The sequence below is a fragment of the Muscardinus avellanarius genome (genome assembly GCF_963383645.1).
Source record: "Muscardinus avellanarius genome assembly, chromosome: 11".
Classification (NCBI taxonomy): Eukaryota; Metazoa; Chordata; class Mammalia; order Rodentia; family Gliridae; genus Muscardinus; species Muscardinus avellanarius.
In genome coordinates, this window is record NC_137797.1 from 47,789,120 (window position 1) to 47,815,823 (window position 26,704).

A 26,704-nucleotide genomic window follows, 5' to 3' on the forward strand; every position below is an offset into this window, starting at 1 on the left:
GGTTTGGAGATGGAACCCGGGGACATTCGACCTCAGAGCTACACCCCCTGCCATATTTTATTTTTTATTCTTTATTTTGAAACAGGGTCTCACTAAGTTGCTGCAGCTGGCCTTGAACTCAAGATTGATCTGTTTCAGCTTTTCAGCTGTTGGGAATACAGATGTGCCCCACCACATGCCTAGCTGAGTCATTTTCTTTAAGTACTTGTTCAGCAAAAATTGGGGGATTTCTTGTCTATTTTGTTTAATTTTTCTTGCAAATATGTTTCAGCCACCAGAACAATCTTAGCACAACCAGACTGTTGGCTATTTTTCATTTAGCAAAATTCTTTCTGGAGCTCTGATGTGAGTTTTTTGTCTGCTAGAATTTATAGGAATAGTGAACCACAAGGATTTCCTGAGAAGGAGCTCCCACATGCTGTGTCTGAGATTCCTCATATTTCTCTTGGTGGCAGAAACAGTCTCTGAAACTTCAGAATTATACTTTGAGTCCAGTGCTAATGATTTCTCTTCAAAAAACAACTTAACTAAACATTGTGGTCCTATTTTGCTTGATCCAAGAAAACAACTTAGAAAAAATTACCTAGTCCCACCTACTCTGTCTTACCCTCTACACAAAGCAGTCTTTTTCTAAAGCTAACAGTAACCTGTAATAATACTTATTATAAGAAAGAGATATTTCTTTTTATTTACAAGTTTTTAAACCTACTAGCCCAAAAACTATTTCAAGTCACTAAGACAAGTTGCAATAGGGAACCTACTTTGCTACAAGAGAAAATATAATATGTTTTTTTTTTTTTTTGTATTGAGTGATCAGTTTTTTGTTGCTGTTCTTCATTTTTTTTTTTTTTTTGTTGTTGTTGTTGGGTTTTTTTTTTGTTTTTTTTTTTTTTTTTTAGTAGTGAGGATTGAAACTAAGCCTCACAAATGCTAGGCAAGTATGCTACCATTGAACTATATCCTCACCTTTTTTAAATTTTATTTTGAGACAGGGTCTCACTAATTAATTGCCAATGTGAGCCTTAACCTTGTAATTCTCCTATCTCAGTCTTCTGAGTGGCAGAGATTACAGGTATGAACCACCACACCTGGCTTAAGTGATTGAGTTTTAATACTAAGATATTACTCATATTTTTCACTCCTATTCTCTCATATATGTACAAAGCTAAAAATCAGTAATATTTCATATTCTATATAAAATTAACCATTTTGAGGGTTGGGGGTATAACCCAATGGTAGAACTGTACTTGGTATGAGCAGTGCTCTGGGTTCAACCCCCAGGACTGTTTTTGTGCATGCTGATCAGGAGCTGTCGCGGGGCGTGGTAAACTCACTGACGCTGACAATATGGCGCCGCTGCCACACCCTTGGCCATGAGGTTGGCATATTTCTTTTCTGGTTTTGAGCTCTGTTCTGAATCCCTGAAGGGCGTGATGAGCTTGACCACTGGAAGTTTTAGATGTTCTTTGGGCTGAAAGAACTTCTGAATTACACCCGAATGATCTGCAGCTGCTCACTTCAGACCCTTGTTTACCTTTCCTCTCTGGAGCCCGGTCCTGTAAGGTAAGATGGTGCCAGTGCGGCTCCACTGCTGCAATGCGGGTGGAATTCTTTTCTGTTCTCTGGTTGTTCTTTTAGTCTTCTTTTTCTCTGTCCCTTGTATTTACAGTTTATATTTCCCTGCTGATAGTGTTTTCTGGCTATGTAAAGCACCAATTTTGTGGCAATAGAGATCCAATGTTAGCAGGACTCATAATGCTGCTTTTCTCGGTTGCCATCTTCCTGGAAGTCCTGTTTGTTTTCTTTTGCATAGCATGTATTACCCTACTACTTAATTTGTTAGTTATCATGTTTATTATGCATAATCTTACCCCTGGTAAACTGAAGATCCAAACATGTACAGTGTTTGGTGTTATATTTCTAATGTTTAGGGCCTGAAATTTTTCTAGACACTCAAAAAATATCTAGACATGAATGACACAAAATTTGGAACATGAAGCTCACTGATTGTAATGGTGGTATGAGTTACAGTCTAAGGTCTGACATTAAAAATCTTAGAGGGGCATGGTGGAGCATGCTTGTAATTTCAGCATTCCGGAGTCTGAGACCCGAAGGATCATGGTTCGCAGACAGCCTCAGATACTCAGTGAGCACTCTGCAACTTAGTGAGCCCCTGTTTCAAAATAAAGAATAAAAAATAGGGCTGGGTGTGTAGCTCAGAGGTTGAATGCCCCTTGTTCCCATCCCCAGACCCACAAATATAAATGAATAAATAAAAATAAAGAATCTTAATATTTTTCCAAGTGAGGTCAGCCATTCTTAGGAAGTCAGGGGTCAAATATTTTGTCTCACATGTGAAGTTAGAGAGAAAATATAAAACAAAGGGACTTCAGATAATTGAGGAGACAGATCTATAGAACAGTAGAAGGCATAGAGGGAAAGCAGTGGGGAAAAGAAAAAACTGATGTAGGAAACTATTCAAATTATGTTATGCTTGTGTATGAAGAAGGTATCACTACAAATCTTATTATAATGTATGAGAAGGGGTAGGTAGTGGGATATGACCTGAAGGAAATCAAATCAAAACCTATGTTTATATGTGTTTGTATAAATGTGAACTCACTATGATATAGAACTACAATGCATCAATGAATGTATAAAAATGCTTATTTGTTGATGACAAAGTAATAGAAAAATAAAAAAAATCAATGAGACTAAGTGAACAATGTATATTCATTGGAGTTAATATTCTTACCAACGAGGTGAAACAGTGGCTTTAGAGTCAGATCATCCAGGCCTCAGTACTGTGAAGTTAGTCACTCTAAGCCTTGGTATCCTCACTTGAAAATAGTTTTTGACTGATGAGGCTTTTAGAATAGTATTGTTATCAGCATTAAGCACAATATATAATAAGAGGCCAACAAATGGTTGCTATGATGATATTAATATTTCTAGATCTATTCTCTACACAATGGTGGTACTAGACTCATGTGGCTATTTAAGTTTAAATGAATTAATATTAAATAAATAGAAGATATTCAGTTTTATAGTCTTAATAGGTACATTTCAAGTGCCTAACAGACGCATGTGACTAGGTTACTGTACTGAAACGTAAAAATATTCAATTTCTCTCATCACCAAAATTTCCATAAGATTCTGATGGACTCTATGAGGACATTGGTTCCTTTTAACTCTCAATTTCTCTAAGGCTGTGAACTGCAATGCTGCGCCTGAATGCGATTTGCTTTATAGTTGTAAATAAATAGCTACTTTTCTACATTTCTGGGAAAGCTAAACCATAGGTGGCAAATGTATGAATCATTTTCAGAATGATGAGTGTAAAAAGCTAAAGTACAATAGAAGCAATTTTATGAGAGTTGTTAATGTACTTCTTCAAATTCAAAGTATGGTTATACTTGCCTTTTACTAGGCAGCCATAGACAAAATGATTTACTTTCTTCCTTTTGGTTATGATATAAGCTGTGAGTTTTTCATAAATGCAATTATTATGGTGAGAAACTATGTTCTTTATACTAAAACTGCCCCAAGATTTTAATCCAGAAACCATATTTAATTTTGTTAAATTTTTTTAATCAATTGATATACTCATTTGTATTTTGTCTTTCAATATATCAATGTGATGTATTATATAGATTGATTGCTTGTTAAATCAGCCTTACATGCTGGGGATGATTCCCAATTTATCATGATATATGATACTTGGCATGTTATAGTATTTGATTTTTTAATTTTTTTTTTTTTTTTTTTTTTTTTTGGTGGTGGTACAGGGGTTCCTGGAAGCCCTTCTAACTCCGGGCTACACTCCCATGGGCTACACTCCCAGACCTATTTTTTAATACTTTTTTATGTGGAAACAGGGTTTCTTAAGCCAGCGCGGCTGACTTTGAACCTGCGAGATCCTCCTGTCTCCACCTTCCAAGAGCGGGGATTACAAGTGTGTGCCACCACGCCCGGGGATTTTTTAATATTTTATTGAGGACTTTTGCCACAAAGTTCATCAGGAATATTGGTCTATAGTTGTCTTGTACTATCTTTGGCTTAGGTATCAATACGATGGCAGCCTCACGAAATGCACAGTTATTTTCTTCAACATTTTTTAAAATAATTTAAGAAGTTTTGATATTTATTTATTTATTTATTTATTTATTTATATTGAGGATAGAACACAGGAGCATTCTGCCTCTGAGCTACACTTCCGGCCCTATGATTTATTCTTTATTTTGAAACAGGGCCTCACTAAGTTGTGGAAGGCCTAAGTTACTACAAACCTGTGATCTTCCTATCTTAGCCTCCCAAGTACTGGGATTACAGCCATGCACTACCATACCTAGTTTATTTCTTTTTAAAAAAATGACTATAAACCATTTGGTCCTAGTATTTTTGACAGATTTAAATATTATTTTAATCTATTTATTATTAGTCTTTTTAGGCTTTGTATTTCTTCCTGATGCAACCCTGGTAGGATGTATTTCTAAAGAATTTATTAATGTATTCAGTATTACACAAACTGCTTACCAATAATTATTCAAACTGTCTCCTAAAGATTAGAAAATTAAAATAAAGATACATAAATTTTAAAGAAAGTGTTTAAATCATCTCCATTTGCAAATGGCAAGATCCTATATGTAAATAGTTCAAGAAACTTTATTTTCTACAACAAGAAAGGGAAATGGGGAGGGAACTGGGGAAGGACTAAATGAGTCATTTGTGCTTGTATGCATCTACTACCTTGTAATGCATTAAGATGTATGACTATACATCTTAATAATAAAGCACCAATAAGAAAGTAAAAAAAAAAACCTTTAAAATCTATTAGATCTAAGATATAAAGATGCAAGATATAAAATCAACATAAAAATTTATGTAAGCTAAGAACAGTACTATAAACTTTTAATTCCAGCACTTGTGAGGCTGATAGAGGAAGATCATGGTTTGAGACCAGTACACAGTAACTTAGCTATACCATATATCAAAATAAAAAATAAAAAGTACCAGAGTTATAGCTCAGTAGTAGAACACCTCTGGGTTCAATACATATTTTTCATACCTACACAAATAAAACTAAATTTAAAAAAGAAAAAAAATAATGGCATTTCTATATACAAGTAATAATATGATATCTTTTTTTATCCAAGTGATAAAAAATACATCAGAGCCGGGCGTGTCAGCACACTCTTGTAATCCCTGTGCTTGGGAGGCGGAGACAGGAGGATCACACTGATTCGAATCCAGCCCTGCTGGCTTAAGAGACCCTGTTTCCAAAAATAAAAAAGTATAAAATAGGTCTGGGAGTGTAGCCTGGAGGTAAAAGGGCTTCCAGGAACCTCAGTACCATACACACACACACACACAAAAAAAAAAAACAAAAACAAACAAACAAAAAACATCAGAAAAAGCACTTTATTTATGGTAGCATTGAAAAAATAAAATAGGTATAAATTTAACCATGAAATTGAATCAAAAGACCTATACAGTGAAAACTATAAAACATTTATGAAATGAATTGAAGATAACACAAAAATTGGAAAGATAGCACATGCTCATAGATTGGAATAATTAATATTTTAAAATAATCATTGACTTAAGGCAATATACTAATTTAGAGTAATTTGTGTCAAAATTCCAAAGGCATTCTTCATAGAACTAGAAAAAAATACTCCTAAAATTTGTACGGAAACACCGAAGACACAAAGTAACCAAAGTAACCAAAGAAGTACTAAAAGGAACAAAATAAAATTGAAGACATTATGTATTCTAATGTAAAATAACATTACAAAGCTAAGTAAACAGCATAAAAACAGATAAGTAGAGAAATGTTAACAAAATACAAAGCACAGAAATAATTCCAAACATACATAGTCAACTACTTTTTGACAAGAGCACCAAAAAGACACAATTAGGAAAGGAAAGTCTCTCTAGTAAATAGCACTAGAAAAATTGGATTCCTGCATACAAAGGAATACAATTGAACTCTTATACCATCTATACAAATCAACTCAAATGAACAAAAGACTTAAGCATAAGACCTGAAAACATAAAATCCTTATAAGAAAACATAGGGAGAAAGCTCTTTGACAATCAATTTAGGAATAATTTCTTGACTATCTCATCAAAATCTCAAGTTACAAAATTAAAAATAAATAAGGGGGACTACATCACTTAAAAACTTCTGAAAAATACAGTGAATAATCAACAGAGTGAAAAATCAGCCTATGAAATGAAATAAAATATATTAAAACCATATATATCATAGTGTTAATGTAGAAAATATTAAACAAATGTACAAAACTCATTAAGAAAACAACAAATAAACTTATTAAAATATGGTCTAAGGAGCAGGGTGTGATGGCACATGCTTATAATCCCAAAATTTCGGAAGGTTAAGACAAGAGGATCACAGTTCGAGGACAGCCTCAGCTATGTAGGCCCTTTGCAACTCAATGAGACCCCATTTCAAAATAAAGAATGAAACATAGGCCTGGGGGTATAGCTTGGATGTAGAGTGTTCCTGGGTTCAATCCCCCAGTACCAAAATAAATAAAATAAAATAAAATAAAATATGGTCTAAGGACTTGAACAGACATTACTTAAAGAATAATATTAAAATGTCCAAAATTACATTGAAAGGTGCCCAACATGACTAATCAGCAGATATATATAAATCAAAACCACAATGAGATACTATCTCACACTCCCTAGGATACTTATTATCAAAAAGAATAGTGATAACAAATTTTGGTGAGGAGATGACAAAAGGGAACCCTATAACCTGTTGGTGAGAATATATATTGACATAGTCATTTTGTAAAACAGTATGGATGCGCCTAAAAAATAATAAAGCTGCCATATGTCCCATCAATCACTTTTATGGTCATGGCCTTAAAGCAATGAAATTACGACTTTGTGAAGATATCTGCATCTGATGTTCAGTATAGCATTATTTGCAATAGCCAAGAAATAAAAACAACCTAGGCATCCAATTACAAATTAATAGATAAGGAAGATGTTATATAAATCCAATAGAATATTATTCAGACTTTTAAAAGAAAGATGTCTTTTGACATAACATAGATAGAATTGGAAGTCATTATAATAAGTAAAGTAAACCAGACACATAGAAAGAAAAATATCCACGATCTCACTTATATGTGCAATCTTAAAAAAGTGAAATGTCATATAGATAGGCCCTTAACCAATATTACTAATGTTCTAACAAAATGTCCTAATAAAAAGAGAAGATTTAAAGACAAACTCATGGACATAGAAAAAATTGTGTGAAGCCACAGACACAGAATCACCATTTTTAAGCCAAAAAAAATTTCCAAGAGATATTAATGCTAAAAATATGTTGACTTTGGTATGCTAACCTACATACTTGCTTAAAAAGAAATTTATGTTTAATGACTTAATCTTTGGCACTTTTTTTATAACAATCTCTGAAAAATAATACAGGGAGGTAGTTATTGTTCTGGGGTGGGTAGAAAATCTAAGCAAAATTAAATTACTTCTCAAGATTTTTGTTTGAAATGTAGTAAGGAGAATATCCCCTCTTTCTTACTTTGAAAAATGAGTTTCAAAAATAAGATAATTGAAACAACAATAAAGAGCTTACCATCAAAGAAAAGCCCAGAACCAGATGGCTTCCCAAGTGAATTTTATAAATCCTTTATAGAAGAGCTAATACCAATACTCCCCAATCTATTTTTGTGAAATAGAAATATAAAACTCTCCCAAATGCATTCCATGAAACCAACATCACATTAATACCAAAACCAAATAAGGACAGTTCAAAGAAGGAATATGACAGGCCTATATCTTTAATGAACTTGGATATAAAACTGCTAAAATAATACTAACACGCATTCAAAACCATATTAAGAAAATGATGACCAGATAGGGTTTATTCAAGGTATGGAAAACTGGTTCAATATATGAAAATCAGTCCATGTAATTCATCATATAAACAGAACCAAAGACAAAATCACATGATCATTTCAATAAATGCTGAAAAATCATTTGATAAAATTCAATATCCATTTATGCTAAAAGCACTGCAGAGAATTGGAATAGAAGGAACATACCTCTACATCATAAAGGCAATCTACAATAGGCCCACAGCCAACATCATATTAAAAGGGGTAAAACTTCAAGAATTTCCCCTAAAAACAGGAACAAGACAAAGATGTCCATTATCACTTCTTTTCAATATAATACTTGAGACCCTAGCCAGAGCAATAAGGCAAAAAAAAAAAAAAAATCAAGAGAGGAAAATAGAAAAAGAAAATTCAAACTTGCACTATTTGCAGATGACATGATACTATACTTAGAAGACACAACAAATTTAGCCAAAAGGCTTATAGAACTGATCAACAAATTCAGCAAAGTGTAAAAATACAAAGTCAATCTTAAAAAATCAAAAGCTTTTTTTGTACACCAACAATAAACCCATTGTAAAAGAAATCCAGAAAACACTTCCACTCAGGATTTCTTACAAAAAATAAAATAATTAGGAATAAAGTTAACCAAAGAGGTAAAAGACCTCTACAGAAAAAATTATAAGACATTGAAAAAAAATATCTTAGAAGATGGAAAGATCTTCCATGTTCATGGATAGGCAGAATAAATATCAAAATACCATATTCCAAAAGTGATCTACAGATTCAATGCAATACCCACTAAACTATAAAGATCATTCCTCAGAGACATAGAAAAAAAAAACAGTCCTTAAATTCATTTGGAACAACAAAAACCCCAGAATAGCCAAAATAGTTCTCATCAACAAAAACCATGCAGGAGGAATCATAACATCTGACTTTAAATTGCACTACAAGCCATAATAATAAAACAGCATGGTACTGGTGCAAAAGCAGATGCATAGACCAATGGACCATAGTAGAAGACTCAGAAACAATTCCACACACAGTCAATTGATTGTTGACAAAGGGGCCAAAAACATACACTAGAAAAAAGATAGACTGTAGCTGAGGCCAGTTGTGAACCTGTGATCCTCCAGCCTCAGCCTTGCAAGTACTGAGATTGCAAGCCTATACCACTATGTCCAGCTTTTTTTTCAAGTCCTAATTGAAATTAGTCATATGAAAGTATTTTTTCCTTAATACTCCCACTTGCAATGTGTATAGATGCATCTAGAATTTCTGGTAACCATTTTACACATCCTACAGAATCTTACTGGGTAAAGGTCAAATGCATATTAAGAAAATAGTTCTAAATATTATAGTTCCTACACCAATTATGCCTAAAGAAAGTTCAACCTGGGACTGCTAAACTATGAAACAGAATTTCTAAGTTTTTTTCTTTTTGATTAATTATATTTACATTTATATTACTTATATAAAAATTGCTGTTAACACACCCCTTTCTTTACTTAGAAATATCTATATCCTTCAAATTGTTTTTTTTTAATCTGGAAATCTTTATGTTACATTAGAATTCTCTAATTCTATAAGCAAGCCTTTTATCCCTACAATTAGATTATTAATTTAGAGTTTTATCAATTTATTTTATATTTCATACTCCATTGAAACTTGAGCTTCTCAAAAGATTCAAACACTCATTTATCTTAAAATGGCATTTAGTACATGCTAATATTTCTTAAAAAACAATTATTCAGAACATAGAATGTATTAATGATATGGTAACTAGTTGAACATAGAAATATAACATTTATATTGAAATTTAATAAGGAATAAAGTGAAGCAATATAAAATTATTAAAAAAGTTTTTATCTTATTATAAAATTTTCAAATATATTTTCACAGTTTGAAAATCCCTTTTATATACATCCTTTTCCATTTTATTCTCACAATAACCCTGTGAAATAAGAAAGGTTAATATCTTCATTTTGTAGACTCAAAAACTGAGGCTTAGGGAGATTAGATGACTTATTCAAAAAAATATCTCTAGTCAGAAACAGATCTAGGACAACAATTAGGTATATTATGTATTTAAATATAGCTTCAACAGTTCAATACTAACCTGGTGATTTTGATTCTTATATGTCTTATATGCCTAATGGTATCCTGTGATGAATAATAATTTCTCCACATAAATATTTGTAGTATGGTCTTCTTCATTACAATATTTTAGAGTCTTAAGTATATTTGATATGTAAATTCCTTATTTGTGACATGTAGTCATACTTTCTCACTTGCAGGAATCATAATAGTTCCATAGAAAATTCCTTAAACATTGTCTACAAAGTTTATATATAAACAAATCTTTTTACTTATTTATGTTTTGACATGTATTTTAGAAAGAGTTAGGATGTATCACACTGAATATTAGAAAACAAAAAGGGCTACATCAACTTTAAAAGTGAGAGAGAGAGAGCAAGGAAGAGAGAGAAAAAAAGACTTGGGGTATTATGAATTGGGTCTGGAAGGTCCCCAGAAGTTCATATGTTGAAAGCATAGTTCTCAATGCATCAAGATTCAGAGATGGAGTGTGGCTGGAAAAATTGGATCATTGGGAGAAGTTGGGGTCTTAGGAACTCTATATGTCCCTAGCCCTTTCCACTCTCTTTGCTTCTGGCCACCATAAGTTGAGTAGCATTCCTCCAACATGATTTTTTTTGCCATAATTTCTGCCTCGGAGTCAAGCAACTATGGACTAGACATCTGAAACTATGATCTAAATAAACCTCTCCCCCTCTAAATTGTGCATATGAGATATTTTGGTCATATCAATAAAAAGTTAACTAAAACATAGAGAAAGTGAGCAGTTTCTTAAATTATAAAAATGTTTTATCAGATAAATGTTTTAAAACATTTATAAACATTATGTTAAATGTTTTATAAGTTGTGCATATCAGATATTTTGGTCATATCAATGAAAAAGTTAACTGAAATATAGAGAACATGAGTAGTTTCTTAAATGTTTTTTTAACTGGCCACATCTGTAGCCTGTAATCCCAGTACTTGGTAGGAGATAGGATCACAGATTTGAGGACAACCTCAGGAACCTAGTGAGACCTTGTTTCAAAACAAAACAAAACAGTGCTCGCTTCAGCAGCACATATACTAAAATTGAAACTATACAGAGAAGATTAGCATGGCCCCTGAGCAAGGATGACACACAAATTTATGAAGCGTTCCATATTTTTAATAAACCATCCAAAGATGAAAAAAAACCCAAAAAATTATATAAAATAATACTCTGTATGTGGCTTAGAGGTAGAATGGCTCTGGGTTTAATTTCTAGTCCCATACAACAAAGCATAACGAATATGGTATTTGTACTTGATTTACTCTGATCTGGATTCTGAGTTTTATATGATTTCTTGGAGAGAAAGTGATATGTATCAAAATTCAAGACAAAGAAAAGATTATCTCTAGTACTTCCTAATTTTTAAGGAATTTCTTTACTCTTTCTTTCTAGCATTGGAGTCCAAGGTGATCAGCAAAGGTCACACCTAGCTCATAATTATGGTGTGGACATCCTGAAGAGTGTAGCAGAATACTGTAAATCACATTAGATTACTAGTAATTCAGAGGTAGAAAGCAAAGAACCAAGGAATCACAATAGGAAGATCAGCAGTCTCAAATTGTGTGAGACGTGAAAATGGACTAATGCCTTTATTTGGATATTGGGTCAACCACCCAGGCAGAAGCCAAAATAGCATTTTATATGAGGAAGCAGTTTATCACACATGTTGGGACATAAGCAGACTGAGGCCTAAATGGTGACTCCACAGCAGAATTAAACAAAAATATTGTAATTTGGCCCTACCACCTTCAGAAACTAGTCTTTTTCTACATGGTTGAGATGGATTTTGTCTTCTTCAACAGTTTAGTTCATGGAAAGTGGAAAGAAAAAGGTAAGGAAAGTTACATATATGCCTTGAAATGTTTAAGGATTATTGAGATGCATATAATCTTTGGTTAAAATGTTCGTGGAAACCTTGTCAAAAATAACTTGATGATATAGGGAAGAATTTAGCTCTAGGCTTGTATTTAATTCCAATGGTTTATATATCTGCCTTTAGAACAGTACTACACTGTTTCAATTATTGTAGCTTTATATGGTTTGAAATCAGAAAATATATATCTTCTAGCTTTGTTCTTTTTCAAGATCGTTTTGGGGATCTAGAATCCATATTACATATTAGGATAGATTTTTTTTCTGAAAAATAAATATATAAATATATGATAGTTTCACCTAAAAAAATAGAAAAAAAAATTATCTGGTAAGAAAGAAAGCAAAAAGAAATATTGAAATGTTATCTATAAGTCATCAAAAGCTTGGTATCAGACAAATGAAACTGTTATGTGAGATTATCATTTTTAATTTTGGATAAATTGCTATAATACTAGATGTCAACCACTAAGCCAAGCATGGGAAGGAGGGATGGGGAGGGAATGGGGTGGGGATCGGGTGGGGGCTGACTGGGTGATGTGTACATGTATGTCTACAAAAGTTTGTATCCCACTATGATGTATGAATATAGTGCACCAATAAAAAAAAATCAAAAAAAAATTTTGTTGTTTAGCACACACATCTTAAAGGGAAACTAAAAAATGTCATCCTTATTTTGGATAGCATTAAGTACTCTTGTAATAATTGAGGTTGTTATTATAGTGAGTGTGAATGAAGAGAAGCTGCATAAGCATTGCTAACATTCTTTGCATACTGCTCATTGTTTGGACAGCTGAAGAAGAAAGTTGACAGGAGCAAACTGGGATAGGTGACCTCTCCCTCTCTGTAAGCAGAAAGAAGAGGGGCAGACAAAGGCTAAGAGAGAGGGCAGCAGTAGCAACTGGAACAAAAGTCTGGCAAAGGTTAGGTTAGATGAACATTATGTGTGAGACAACTGTGCCCTTAGGACAATTCCAGAAAGACATTAACAGAAAATGTCTTTCTATTTGACAAGTGGGAGCTAATAAGTCACTAGCCATAGATACATATACTGTTAAAGTATCACACAAACTTCCACAAAACAACAAAACCAAGGCGTCATTTCAAACATATGTGAATTAGAATTTCAGTAGCAATTATGTATGTGGTTAAATTAAAATGTATATTAAGTTACTTTATAATTCTACACTCAAATTTTAATGGTCCTATTGATAATATGTGGTAAGTAGAAAAAATAATATAAAATACATATTATGTTTAAGAATTATGTAAGGGTGAAGATTAAAAGGATAACTGTAAGGCTTATAAAGATTAATTTTTATTAACTAATAAAACTATTATTGATTTATTAGTTTTTTAACTATTCTTATTTATAAGAAGAAGAAATAAAATTAACTCAAGACAAAACTTAGAGAACAATTTTGACAGAGTTTTAAAACTGGCCTATTTAACAGAAAAAAATACAATGTTAAGAAAACTCGGGGGTGTATTCATTCGAGTCGCCCTCCATGCCAGTCTGGTATGGAGCTGTGCCTATCCTCTGTATTTCTATATTTTAATAAACTTCTTTAAATCTTAAAAAAGAAAACTTGGGGTATAAAATTCATGGAAGATCAAGTCACTAACAGACATCTTATATGAACCCAGAAGAGTATCTCTAAATTGACCTTTTAGCAAATCTGAGTCTCAGCTACTCAGCCAGGTTCATTATTTTTTTTTCAATTTCTAGAAGGGAAACCACACAGAAAGAAAATGGACAAACAGATCAAGAAACATAAGTTGGTTCAAAAATCAAAGTTTAAAATAAATACTAAAAAATGTATTAAATTCAACACACTTGGTTTTTTATTCTACTGTCACATTCATATCTAAATATTTCTCTTAGGGCAAAACTTTTCTCACTATTACTCAAAATGCTTACTATAATTTATCAGTTTGAGGTATCAAATAAAATGCCATCAAGAAACATAGAGGAAGAGATAGAAAAAGCATTCAAATAAAACTTTAATGGAGAGAAGAAGCTGAACATTTCTTAATCCATACACATACTGAGAAGCAATAGTATTGAAGGGAAAGAGTTCTCCTCTTTGAGAGTGCTCATATGATATTTTAAAACAGTGTTCCAGCCTTTTGAAGGCTCAATAGGTATTATTCCAATAACAAAAAGATGCTATATGCCTTTGATTCCTACGTGTTTGCACAAAACGTGGTTTAGGAACTTTTACTAGTTTGAAACTATAGTCTATTTAAGTGCCAAGATTTGAGACAAGTTATCTAAAAGGTCACCGAGTTCTGTGTGCATGTATTTCACTCTGAAATACATTATGATGTAAAATTATATGGCACCAATACAAGTATAACAATTTAAATGAAATGAAATTTCTGTCATATATTGTTTTATCTTTAAAACATATTTTAAAAATAAAACTTAAACTTCACAAGATTGTTGTAAAGTTTAGTGGATAACACAAACTAAGCATTTGCTAACCCCATTGTAAGCAGTGAATGCATGCTTACATAAGTATTCTCATAATGAGCAAATGGAGTTCTCTGTCATGGAACAAAAATGAGAATTCTGAGTGAGAAAATCCCAACATTTCCATTTCCTTTCACAGGAAGATTGTGTGGTCTTTCTAGGAGTCCTTTTTTTTCTTTTTTCTTGTAGTCATTAAGATTGATTTGTGTATTCATTTATTCTTTAACTATTTGACAAATACTAAAAACATTCATTCTAGGTACTGGAGAGAGAGTAATAAAAAGAAAACAGATCATCTTACAGAATCCAGGCTAACTGTTTTCTGAATGTTGGAAAGCATATAAGCCATTTGTCATCATGGTTTAAATGCATATTTCTGAGCCACATCCCCTGACCCCATAGTAGAGTCTTATTCTGTTGTGCTGCAGCAAAATCTAAAAAACTTCACTATTTATAATGGTTATCTTGCCTCTCGTGGTATATTAGACATGGTGAGATGCCCTAGTCCATTTATTTCAAATGGATTAAGTGGTTAGAAGCATAATTTTTACAGGTATTTCTTTTAGAGTAAGGCAACCCAAGTTCAGATTCTGCCCCAATGAATATTAATTTAACCTTGGATAAATTACTTGACTTCTGTAAGACCCATATTCATTTTTTATGAGTGCATTGTAATAATACATCTTAACAGGGTACAAGATGGTAGAGGCATACAGGCACACATCACTCATTTAGCCATTTGCCGATTCCCACCCCATTCCCTTACCCCTTCATCCTTATGCTGAGCTTAGTGATTGACTTTGATATGTTTGTGAATGAATGTGTATCATATACATTTGGGAGTTTCCCTCTATTTCCCTCTCCTCTCAGTTAGGTCACCTCCTTCATTCATCTAAGGTTTCTCCTTCTTTGTCTAGAGTACCTAGTATTATCCATTTTCTCCCTATCTTTTGCATATTAGGGGAGCGTCCAATTTTTTACTTTATAGGACTGACTAATCTCACTTAGGATAATGTTTTCCAGTTCCATCCATTTTCCTCTAAATGACATAATTTTGTTTATGGCTGAGTAAAATTCCATTGTGTAGTTTTATAATCCATTTATCTGTTGATGGACATTTTGGCTGGTTTCATAGTTTGGCAGTTGTGAATTGTGTGGCTATGAACATAGATAAACATGCATTATCCTGATAGTTTGTTTTCCATTCTTTTGGGTAGATACCCAGAAGTTACATTGCTGGGTTATGTGGTAGGTTTATTTGCATTCTTCTGGGGATACTCCATACTGTACTTTCTAAGTCTTCCACTCTAGTGTCTCAGTCAACATTCTTATGGCTATAATCCAAAATTATTGGCCACACAACTTAGAGGAAGAAAAATTTATTTTCTCATACTTTTTTGGAAATTCTGGGTTGAGTTTATGTGAGGCCAGATTCTGGAGCACAGGATATGGTGGCAGGAAGCTAAGAAAGAACACACAAAGGTCTTCTCTCACATCGTGGATGCTGAAAGCAGAGAGAGAAAGCAACAAAGGGGATTCAAAGCACAAAAACAGTTCCTAAGGCCAAATTCTTAGGGACCCACCTTCTCCAGCCACACCCCACTAGCCTAGGTTATCACCCAGATAAATTCATGTCAATGGATTTATCTACTGATGAGATTATAACCCTCATGACTTAATTTATCAACCTTGATCCTTTCAGGGGACATTTTATATCTGACTATAGCATCTGCTTTGGGGATGAGCCCAGCAAGTCTTCAGTCTTGAGTTTTGTCCAAATTGTATCCCCTCTATAAAATTCTGAGCTCTTGTATAATATTTGAGATTTATTTTAATAAGAATATACCATATCTTTTTGATTCAACAGTTACTATCTAATATCTTTGACTTAAAATTTCCAAATTAAAGTAACATCTACAACTCAGTTCTGTAATTTAAGTATAAAATTTCACATCAGGTAGTGGATTGTTGCAGCAATACTTCAACTTCAGAGGTGAGAAAATAGAAAGCCTGTGTTTGATCCCTTGCTCAACACCAAGTAACTGGCTAATAACTGGTGACTCTTAATAATTTGTTTACTACACTGCCATATGTACTACTTTTTTTATTTCATCATGACTATAATAACTGTAACTCTTTACCAAAGTTGTCCTTTTTCCTCTGGGTTTTGCTGAAATGCTAATTTAGTCAAACAACACTAAAATAAACTCATACAAGAGAACCTGAGTGTTGTTTTGAAGTTACAACATGCCATTCACCTTAGGAGGACATCGTGTATTCTCATTGGATCTCAGTTTCTTCATATGCATAATGGGCACACTATAGAAATTATTATAGTATATTTTACATGTTTTGGAAAGCTATAATAGAATGTGTTATTTCAAAGTGTTATAAAATCATAATATGCTGTATAAAGTATTATTATTATATATGTGAACTATGAAAAAGGGCTGAAAGCATATTACTGGAAATATAATCATAACCAACATAGAAGTGGACATTCACTTGGAAAGTGGTAGATTTTCAGCTTGTTTTCATTTTTATTAGTATTATGAGAAAGAGATAAGATTTAATTGTCATTTTAATTAAACAAAAGAGCATCTTAAAAGGATATTGTCACCATAAATGATTGCTTGCACTTGTAATCACAGTACTTGGGAGGATTATACAGGAGGATCCTGGGTTTATGGGCAGCCTCAACAACTGGTGAGACCTCAGAAAAAGGATATTGTCAGAGATTACTGTTTGACAGCTAGAATTGAAAAAAAATACCTTAAGCTTCTGGTAGCAATGCCATATACACTGATAAAAATAAAAGTACACATTTTAAACACTGAGCTGCATTGTGTAGGTCAATGCTAAAAATACAGGTTGAGCTCCAACTTTTATAGAAAAAATTGTACTTTTTAACCTGAAATGAAGCTTCTAATAGAAAAAGACATTGTTCAAATTCACAATTAGAACAAATATATATATATATATATATATATATATATATATATATATCCTTCAGGATATATATATATATATATATATATATATATATATATATATATATATATATATCCTGAAGATGATAGGGTAAGTTTGAGTTCTGAACTAATTATTATAATGTTATTATGATTCACCTTCCTTAAAAATTGTAGGCAATATATTGGGAGTAATTAAGTATAGTTCCTTTTAAATTATTGCTCTAAGTACTGTAAATAGAAAGAACAGTTTATATTTTAGGTATATACCTCAAAATCCCCTGTCAACTAAATTTTATATGTATTATACTTAAACTGTAATTAAACCATGATTCTTATGCATAACTGTGATAACAAACCCTGTATCACTTGTTTAAAGAATGGTTGAGAAGAGAGATCAACAAACTGATCTTAATTATTTCTACACAGAACAAAATAATTTTATAAAAATTATTGAGCAGATGGTGACTTCAGCAAGTGCATAGGCAGATTGTTTTCAAAGATTTTAGAAAATGCATTGGTATACTTAGAAATAACTTATTGGGTACCTATAAAGAGTATCATGTATTATATAAGATCTCAATCCAGGGAGCAAGTCTAATAAATTGTTTAAATTATGGCTAAAGTATAAATGACAAAGTTCCAGGTGGAGGCTAGAAATAACTAGCAAACTAATATCTATTCTGAAGTTTATACCTCATTTCTTAAGTATAAAGGTCAATAGAGCTCTCATATTTATATCCTGCTTAAAGATATTTTCATATGCATGAATTGAATATAACAAGTCTTTGTAATGTCAAGTGTTAAGACTTGAGAAATAAAAATATTTTGCAATTACACACCTTGGCTTATTTTTGGTCCCCCATGGCTGATAATGGTAGTTTTATAGTGTAGGTGGTAAACCCTCTGACAATTATCTAGTGAAGAAAAGTATAGCAAAGAAGAAACATGACTTTAGTGGCTCTTTGTTTGCACTGGATTTATTTCTGATTTATAAATTCAGTGCACTGAGTTATCTAATCTCTTCTGAAATGCCTCAGTCAGGGAAGAGAATCTCAACCTCACAGCCATTTCATGTCTATATTATGAACTAATTATCTAAATTCCAATAAAGACAATATATTTCCGGGTCATGCTAGGTGCAGGAAAAAAATCGCAGTTCAACACTGCTTTTATAAGAATATAGCTTTTTTTAGGGACTTCCTTGTTATGTAATCAGTTTTTGCCTACTTAAAATTATTTCTTTATGTAACCAAGGATGAATTTTTAGTTTACTGCTAGAGATTACTTTCAGATTGGCATCTAACCCAAATGAAACTGGATCTTGTCAGCATTCATTCATGATTATCTAAAGGTAGTACTTACTCAGTGAAGTAAACTTATTCTTGCAAGTTTTATGGAGAATCACTTAAACTATATTTTAGAAGGAGTGAAAAGGTGGTAATTTAAGCACATTATTCCTGGTAATTTCCTGTATGCATGAAATGTAAAAATTATGTATATGAGTATATACATATGATTATCCATATATGTATATATACCTATATATAAAGCTATGTATATAAATATATATATATATATATCCATAATTTTATTTATTTACTTGGACCACACCCTCCCAATGCACATGCCAGCAACTAATGCAAGTCAGCTACCCAAAGTCAACTTTCTCTGAGAGTGATAATGTACCCTCCCACAAATCTAACATTTAAACCCAAAAGCTTTACTGATTTTCTGCTTCCCTTATTTAAATAAGCCTAGCAATAAACATTACTAAACTAGATGGTCAATAGAGAGTTGGTGATAAATAATATACAGCCTTGTTTAAATTACAACCAAAGAAAAATACCCTTGGAAAGTAATAGATGTACTGAGAAGTACTATATAGCTTATTGCACCATGCTGAAAATTTACTATTGAATGTATGTTATAAATTTGTCACTGAGCAAGGAGAAATATGTAATCCAGCCAAAGGAATTATAGACTCTAGGATTCATTGTGAAAATAAAAATTTTCAAAAACTTTACAGCAATCTAAGTTATGTAGAAGAAATTCTATATACTCATATGAAATACAGATTTTCTTGCACACAAATACAATTTTGAGAACATTCACAATGTAGAAAGGGGATCATAGTAATAAATGGCTCATAAAATGGGCCAGAGTTTTATAAGACAAAATTTCAAGATAATCAGTTTTAAATATTTGGTTTTTATTTTTATTACATTTACCTGAAGATACAGAATATTAAAATTTTTCTCATAGTATTATTTTAGTGACAGTAATGTTAAAAAGCATATTTATTTAGGATAATATAGCTTAAGAAATGTGTCTAAGCAGGGCATTGCCATGTGTGCTTGTAATCTCAGTACTTGGGAGGCTGAGACAGGAGGATCAAAGGTTCATGACCAGCCTCAGCTATTTCATGGAGGCTCTCTGCAACTTAGAGACCCTGTTTCAAATTAAAGAGTTAAAAATAGGGATGGGGGTGTAGCTCGGATATAGAGTGCCTCTGGATTCAATCCCCAGTACAAGGAAAGAAGGAAGGAAGGAAGGAAGGAAGGAAGGAAGGAAGGAAGGAAGGAAGGAAGGAAGGAAGGAAAATAAATGTGCTTGATGTGTTTGGTGCTTTCTTTTTATCATCCATGTTATGATAAAACTATTACCTGAAGTAAAAAACAACAATATAGCCTTTCTATGTATGGAGAAAATGAATACAAATTATGGAAATTCACAAATATATTTGAGTTTTTACTGCTTTCTCTCTGAAGATCAAGATCAACAGGGTGGTAAAATACTTATTAAACAAAAATATTGCATAAATATGCTAATATTACTAAAACCAATCTATATTAACATGGTAACTTGAAACAACATGAATTGATTATATATTTTGGTACTGGGGATTGAACTCAAGGGAATTCTACTCAAAGCTACATCACAGTCCTTGTTAAAAAATTTTTAAAACAAGATTTCATTTTATTGCTGAGGCTGGGCTTGAACCTGGCATCCTCCTGTTTTAAAGAAACAACCCTGGCACCATCAAACTGCATTTTTCTTGGACATGTTTTCTCTATAGAAAACAATATTTCTTGGCAAGTTCCATCTTGCGAATATTGCTGGCATTCCCTGCCTCCTGGCCATGGTTTCATCCTCAGACTCAGCTTCTGCAGGTTTTCCAAAGCAAAATTCTAACCTCAATTCTGTCTCAGGCTTCTACTTCATAAACACTGTGATTACATTGGACCTACCTGGATAATCCAGGACCATCTTTCTATTTTTTATGGTCAGCTGAGTAGCAAGTTAATTCCCTTTCTTACCAAGAATCATATTTGCCAAGTAATATAACATTGTTATGTTTTGGGATTAGGATGAGGATATTTCATGGAAAGCCATTATTCTGTCATAAAATACAAGGAGATTCACAAGCTACAATCATCTATTTGGAAAACACAACATTCTCTAAAAACATCAAAATTACAAAACAAATTCTAACCATAAATAAAAAAGTGAAAATACATGTAGAAGCTTTACTTTTATTTAGTTAACTATTCTTTATTTCTATAGCCATTTTAAAATTCCTTGAAGTTTTAGTTTAAAAACAAAAACAGGAGTGAAAGTGTTACAAAAACAATTGTATACATGGCTAAAATTATAATACAAAAATGACATTCCACAATCTTCTTGAATTTCACATTGCTTTTACAAATCCATAAAACTTGAGGATTTATTAATTTCATCCTGCCTTGGTTTTGTCCTGAAATTTGCACAGCACTATCACACTTTTTTTCCCCTTTAGTTGTAGCTCTTTGCTGTGTGAGCCAAGTTGAGAGATCAGAGGTCTAGGTCTCAAATAAATACACCATAATGTATCAACTTTTACCAGAATGCTCTGGTGGGTAATATATTTTTCAGAAACATAAGTATTAAAGAACATCCTAAATTGATGTGTTTTATATACTGTATCTTTAAATTTTTCTATTTAAATATGAACACAAAGCCAGGCATGCACACTTGTAATACCAGCATTTGGGAGGCTGAGACAGAAGGATAAGCTACTTAGTGAGGCTCTTTGAAACTCAGTGAAATCCTGTTTCAAATAAAGAATAAATATTAGTACTGGGCATGTAACTCAGAGGTAGACTATCTCTGGGTTTCATGTTCAGTGCTACATAAAAAAGAATAACTTTACATATTGACATAATGTTATTTGATTGTTTTTTTCAACTCTCCTGTATAAAAACAACTTACATATCAGCTCATGTATCTAACCCCTCACTACTCCCTGATCATTTCATCTACCTATCCATCTATATTTGCCTCTGTTTCTGTCTTCTGTGAGCTTGTCTACATCACTCCACAGAAACTTCTAAACAATTTAGGTATTTACAATTTATAATTCAATTTATAAACACACTTGACTATTTTGTTATTACCAAGGTTAGCTTAGGTGTAACTTTGTTTTGTTTTGTTTTTTCGGTATTAGGGGTTGAACCCAGGAGCATTCTACCTCAAAGCTACATCCATAGCCCTTTGTACTTTGCAATTTTTTAAAAAAAGGTTGCCCCTAAATTGCTGAGCACTTTGTTAAGTTGCTGAGACTGGCCTCAAACTTATAATCCTTCTGTATCAGCTTCCTAAGTCCTGGAATACAGGCACATGCCACCAAAACCAGCTATGTTGATTTTTTTTTCATTCATTATTGTAATTCTGCTTGCCTAAGTGTCTATCTACCTAAACATTAATACTTACTGATCCAAAGGAATGCAATGTGAGACAAATCAATAGGAGGAAATTTTTTCACTTTTTACCAGTTTTACTGATAATTCAATAGTGATAACTATGGTCAAGACAAACCTCCACTTAAACTTTAGCCAAATTTTAAGTACAGATAGAATAAGAGCAATAACTATATAAATTATAAATATCCCATCATATCTCATCTTCATGAGGTTTTGAATTATATCTGCTTAAGAAATTAACACAAACAAGTTTTACTCATCTTAACAAAATATGAGCTGTCATCTATTGTATCCATGAAATTGCAGTAGATAAGACAGTTTTGTAACTCAAGGGATTTATCTTTCATGCTCCCAAGTCAAAAGAAATAGTTTAGCAAAGATCACAAGAGGGTTCAGCAAGTCTTCTACTAAAACTATTATTCATTATTTGTTAAAATAAATTGTATACATGTCATTCTCTGGGATAGCAGTTTTGCAATTCAGACAAAGCAATGCAGTTGAATGTAGAATTTTCATTTGTAAAGTTTCTTGGGTTCCAGCTTCAGAAATTCTCATTTAATAAATGTATCTATTTATCAGGCATTTACTAAGTGATGTGTACTGCTGCAGGCCATTGAGAGCTATCGGAGAATAAGCACAAATAAAACAATAGAAAACATATTCTAATGGAACAGGAATTATAAGCATAATAAACAAATAGAGTAAACATCATATCAAAAGTAACAGAAATGGCTAACCAGACAGAACTCATTCAGAAGATGACATTTTATTAAAGCCTCACATCTTGCAGAAGAGTGCAAAGTTATTAAATCACAGACTTCTCCAACAGGTCTGAGGGACAGAAAGGAGACCAATGTTACTATAATATATGAAAAAGAGAATAGCAAAAAAAAAAGTGAGGACAAAGACATATCCAATTTTTGTGAAGTAGTCATTACTATGTATTTTAAATAACAAAGATTATTTTGAATCACAACCAGGACTTAAAAACAGCCTCGATATATAATTTACTAGCTTTATTCAGTGATTAGTACTTAATTCTCTTTGCAAAGGTAAGAGTTAATGTCATGTTGAGATGAAATATAACTTATCAAATGGCACAGAACAATTGTTAAAAATTAAACATTTATAAAGTTCCATCATTGATATAGTACCAGTTACAAATATGAACCATTTCTGAGCTGTTAATATGCAGTGGCTTGGTGAATTGGGAATATGTACAAATATAAAAGAAATGCATGTGAAAAAAATTTGGGAAGTCTATAATGCCAATTTTAAAAATTAAACATTTGAAATATCCACTCAGTCCATAACAGGTTTTCATATTTATATTCAATTCAATATTCATTTGGGATTTTAAATCATTGTTATATTTTTAGTAATTATTAACTATATATTTGATAACTTTGAATATTAAATATATTTTCAAAATTGTGAAAATAATTTAGTTTCAGGTATCAAATAATTCAGTGTTTTCTAGTATGACATTATAGTAGACTCTTGGAAAAGAAAACATATTAGTGTACTAAATATCTAAGTAAAAGTTACTGTATGTTTTGGCATTATCCCCTTCATTCTCCAAAACCTGTTTCATCTTGTTTAATATTATTGTGAAGAGTTTGGGAATACGCTTAGATAATCTTTAAAACTTCCCAATGTAGACTACTCTTTTTTTTTTTTTTTTGAGGGTCTGGAAATGGAACCCAGGGGCATTCGACCTCCGAGCTACACCCCCTGCCCTATTTTTTGTTCTTTATTTTGAAACCGGGTCTCACTGAGCTGCAGAGGGCCTCACTAAGTAGCTGAGGCTGTCCACAAATGGTGATCCTTGGGTCTCAGCCTCCCGAATACTGGGATTACAAGCGAGTGCCACCACGCCCGGCTTTAGACTACTCTTAAACAGTGACTCAAACAACAAGTGAATGAATGAATGGATGGAAAAATAAAACAACAATAGTAATTCATTCTAATTGTCATCTTCATCTGAATATAATATAAACTGCAAAGCTTCCACCTTAAAACCCTTAAAAGCTTAATAGTATGATGGTTAAAAAGCTGCTCAGTGTGTTTGTACTGTAGTACCTTATGCAAAATCAGTAGTTACATGTACTAAAGAGTATCTATAAGAAAGAAACAGGGAGTAACTTATGTCCTAAACTGATGCAGTCCATTATCTCTCAGCAATATGGCAATTGCATTTTTATGCATTGAGTAGAAGAAGCATGCCTCTGCAGTTAAACTTTTATGCATCACCATTTGCAGAAGTAGCATAAATATCCATCAATGACATGATGAATATAAGAACATCCATCATGAGTAGGAGAAGGAAAAGAAGATCTGTGATTAATTGCTTATTCTTCAATTCATCAAGTGGTAAAATAAATATACTTCAATTTAACAGCTGACACATTCAGAGGAAGGTTGGGATATTTGTTGGTTCAAATTGTGTAGGTTACTAATTTCAAGAGAGAAATAAAAATCCATCAATGACATACCAAGTAATTGAAAATGCTTTGGAGGATTTGTCCAGAGATTTTATTTTTCCAAATTGCTTTCTCAGAATTTGTTTAATCAGAAAAAAACATGCCATGATATGTTGATATATAAAATTCTATAGGATACCAGTTAAGGGCCAAAGGTTTGCGTACATTTTTATATGATATATTATGACAAGCCTAATAAAGGCCAACTCTCATCATATTATTTATAAATAATTCTATAGAACTCTATAACCAAAAAATGTTTGTAATATGTGTTAGAATTGACTAATTAGATAACAAAGTGTAGTTTGTATTTTAGAGTATTTACACTTTACCCATAAATGAGCAGACAATATTTCTATAGTTTTTATTTATAAATTATATCATATGTGTATTGTATATGAAATAGGACACTGAACAGTTTCTCAAGTTTATTTGATGGAATGATGCTATATGATATCTGCAGCCATCCCCTGGTAAACCTGCCACCATGCCAACAATATTATATGAAAACTGCATCTTGCATTACATGATCAATAGTGAATAGGATGGATATCTTTTAAATGAAAGCTGTGATATCTGAAACTAGAAAATAACCCAAATGCTTTACTAATTGCCTAGTCTGAGAATAACTGAACAATTTTAAAAATGGAATTATTCTTTGCTAACATATGTTGATATTGGGCTAAGTGAAAGATAACTTTTCAAGTCTTCATGTAACATCATTTAAAAAAGTTTGAATCAAAACTATTTAAAATTGCTAAAATGATTGAGAATTAATAAAAACTATTGATTTTACCCATCCTATGAAGATAGGAAGCAAATCATCAAATTCAACTATTACTGTCTCTTCACTATAATATAATTATAATGATGTTCATTCTATTCATTCACAGTTTCTTTTAATATTTACATTAAAATCAGAAGATTTTAACTTCTATCAATTTGTAAATACTGGTAGGTAAGAAGATTAATTTCATTAAAATTTTTTCTATTTTATTTTTATAAGATAACTTGTCTAGCTCTGAGAAGACTGGCATTGGCATTTTCATAAGATTAATTTGAGGCTGTAGATCACTTTTGTAGAATGGCCATTTCAATAATATTTATTCTGCCTATCCAAGAGTAGGGGAGATCTTTTTATTTTCAAAGATCTTCGGTTTCTTTTTTTTACTGTTTTATAATTTTTATTGTAGTTATCTTTGTCTTCCTTGATTAAATTTATTCTACCATATTTTATTGTTTATGAGGTTATTGTGGATAAAATTGTTTTCTGGATATATTTTTCAGTAGATATATGATTGGCATGTAGAAAAGCTACTGATTTTTTAGATTGATTTTATATCCCACTATGCTGCTGAATTTGTTGATTAGCTCTTTATGTCTATTTTTGAGCTTTTTGGGGATGTATTCTAAGTAGAATCATGTCATGTTCAAATAGAAAAGTTTTCAGTTCTTCTTTGCTTATTTGTATATCTTTGATATTATTCTATTGCTTTATCTCTTTGGCTTGAGTATCAAGTACCATATTTTTAAAAGTTGGTGATAATTAGCATCCTTTTCTTGCTCCTGATTTTAAAAAGAATTCACATGGTTTTTCCCCATTCAATATTATTTTGGATTTGGGAGTATTTTATATTGTCTTCATGATGTTGACGGAAGTTTTTTCTACTCTTATTTTCTGCAGTGTTTTTAAAATTAAAGATATTACATTTTGTTCAATAATTTTTCAGCATCTATTGAAATGATCATGTGAGTTTTGTCCTTAGTTGTATTTATATGGTGAATGATATGTATTGATTTCTGTTTATTGAACTAGTCTGCATTCCTGGAATGAAACCAACTTGGTCATGGTACACAATTGTATTGATATGTTTTTGAAATTGGAAAAACAAAAGACACAAAATATCAAAATCAATTTTCAGCAATAAGAACCATAATGCAGGAAACATCACAACTACTTACTTTAAATTATACTATAAAGCTATAGAAATAAAAACATCATGGTATTTGCACAGAAAAATACAAATAGACTAATGGAAAAGAATAGAATATACCCAAACAAAACCACATGTTTACAATCAATCGATACATGGGAGAAAAGATAGCCTTTTCAACAAATGATTTGGGATAGATGATTAT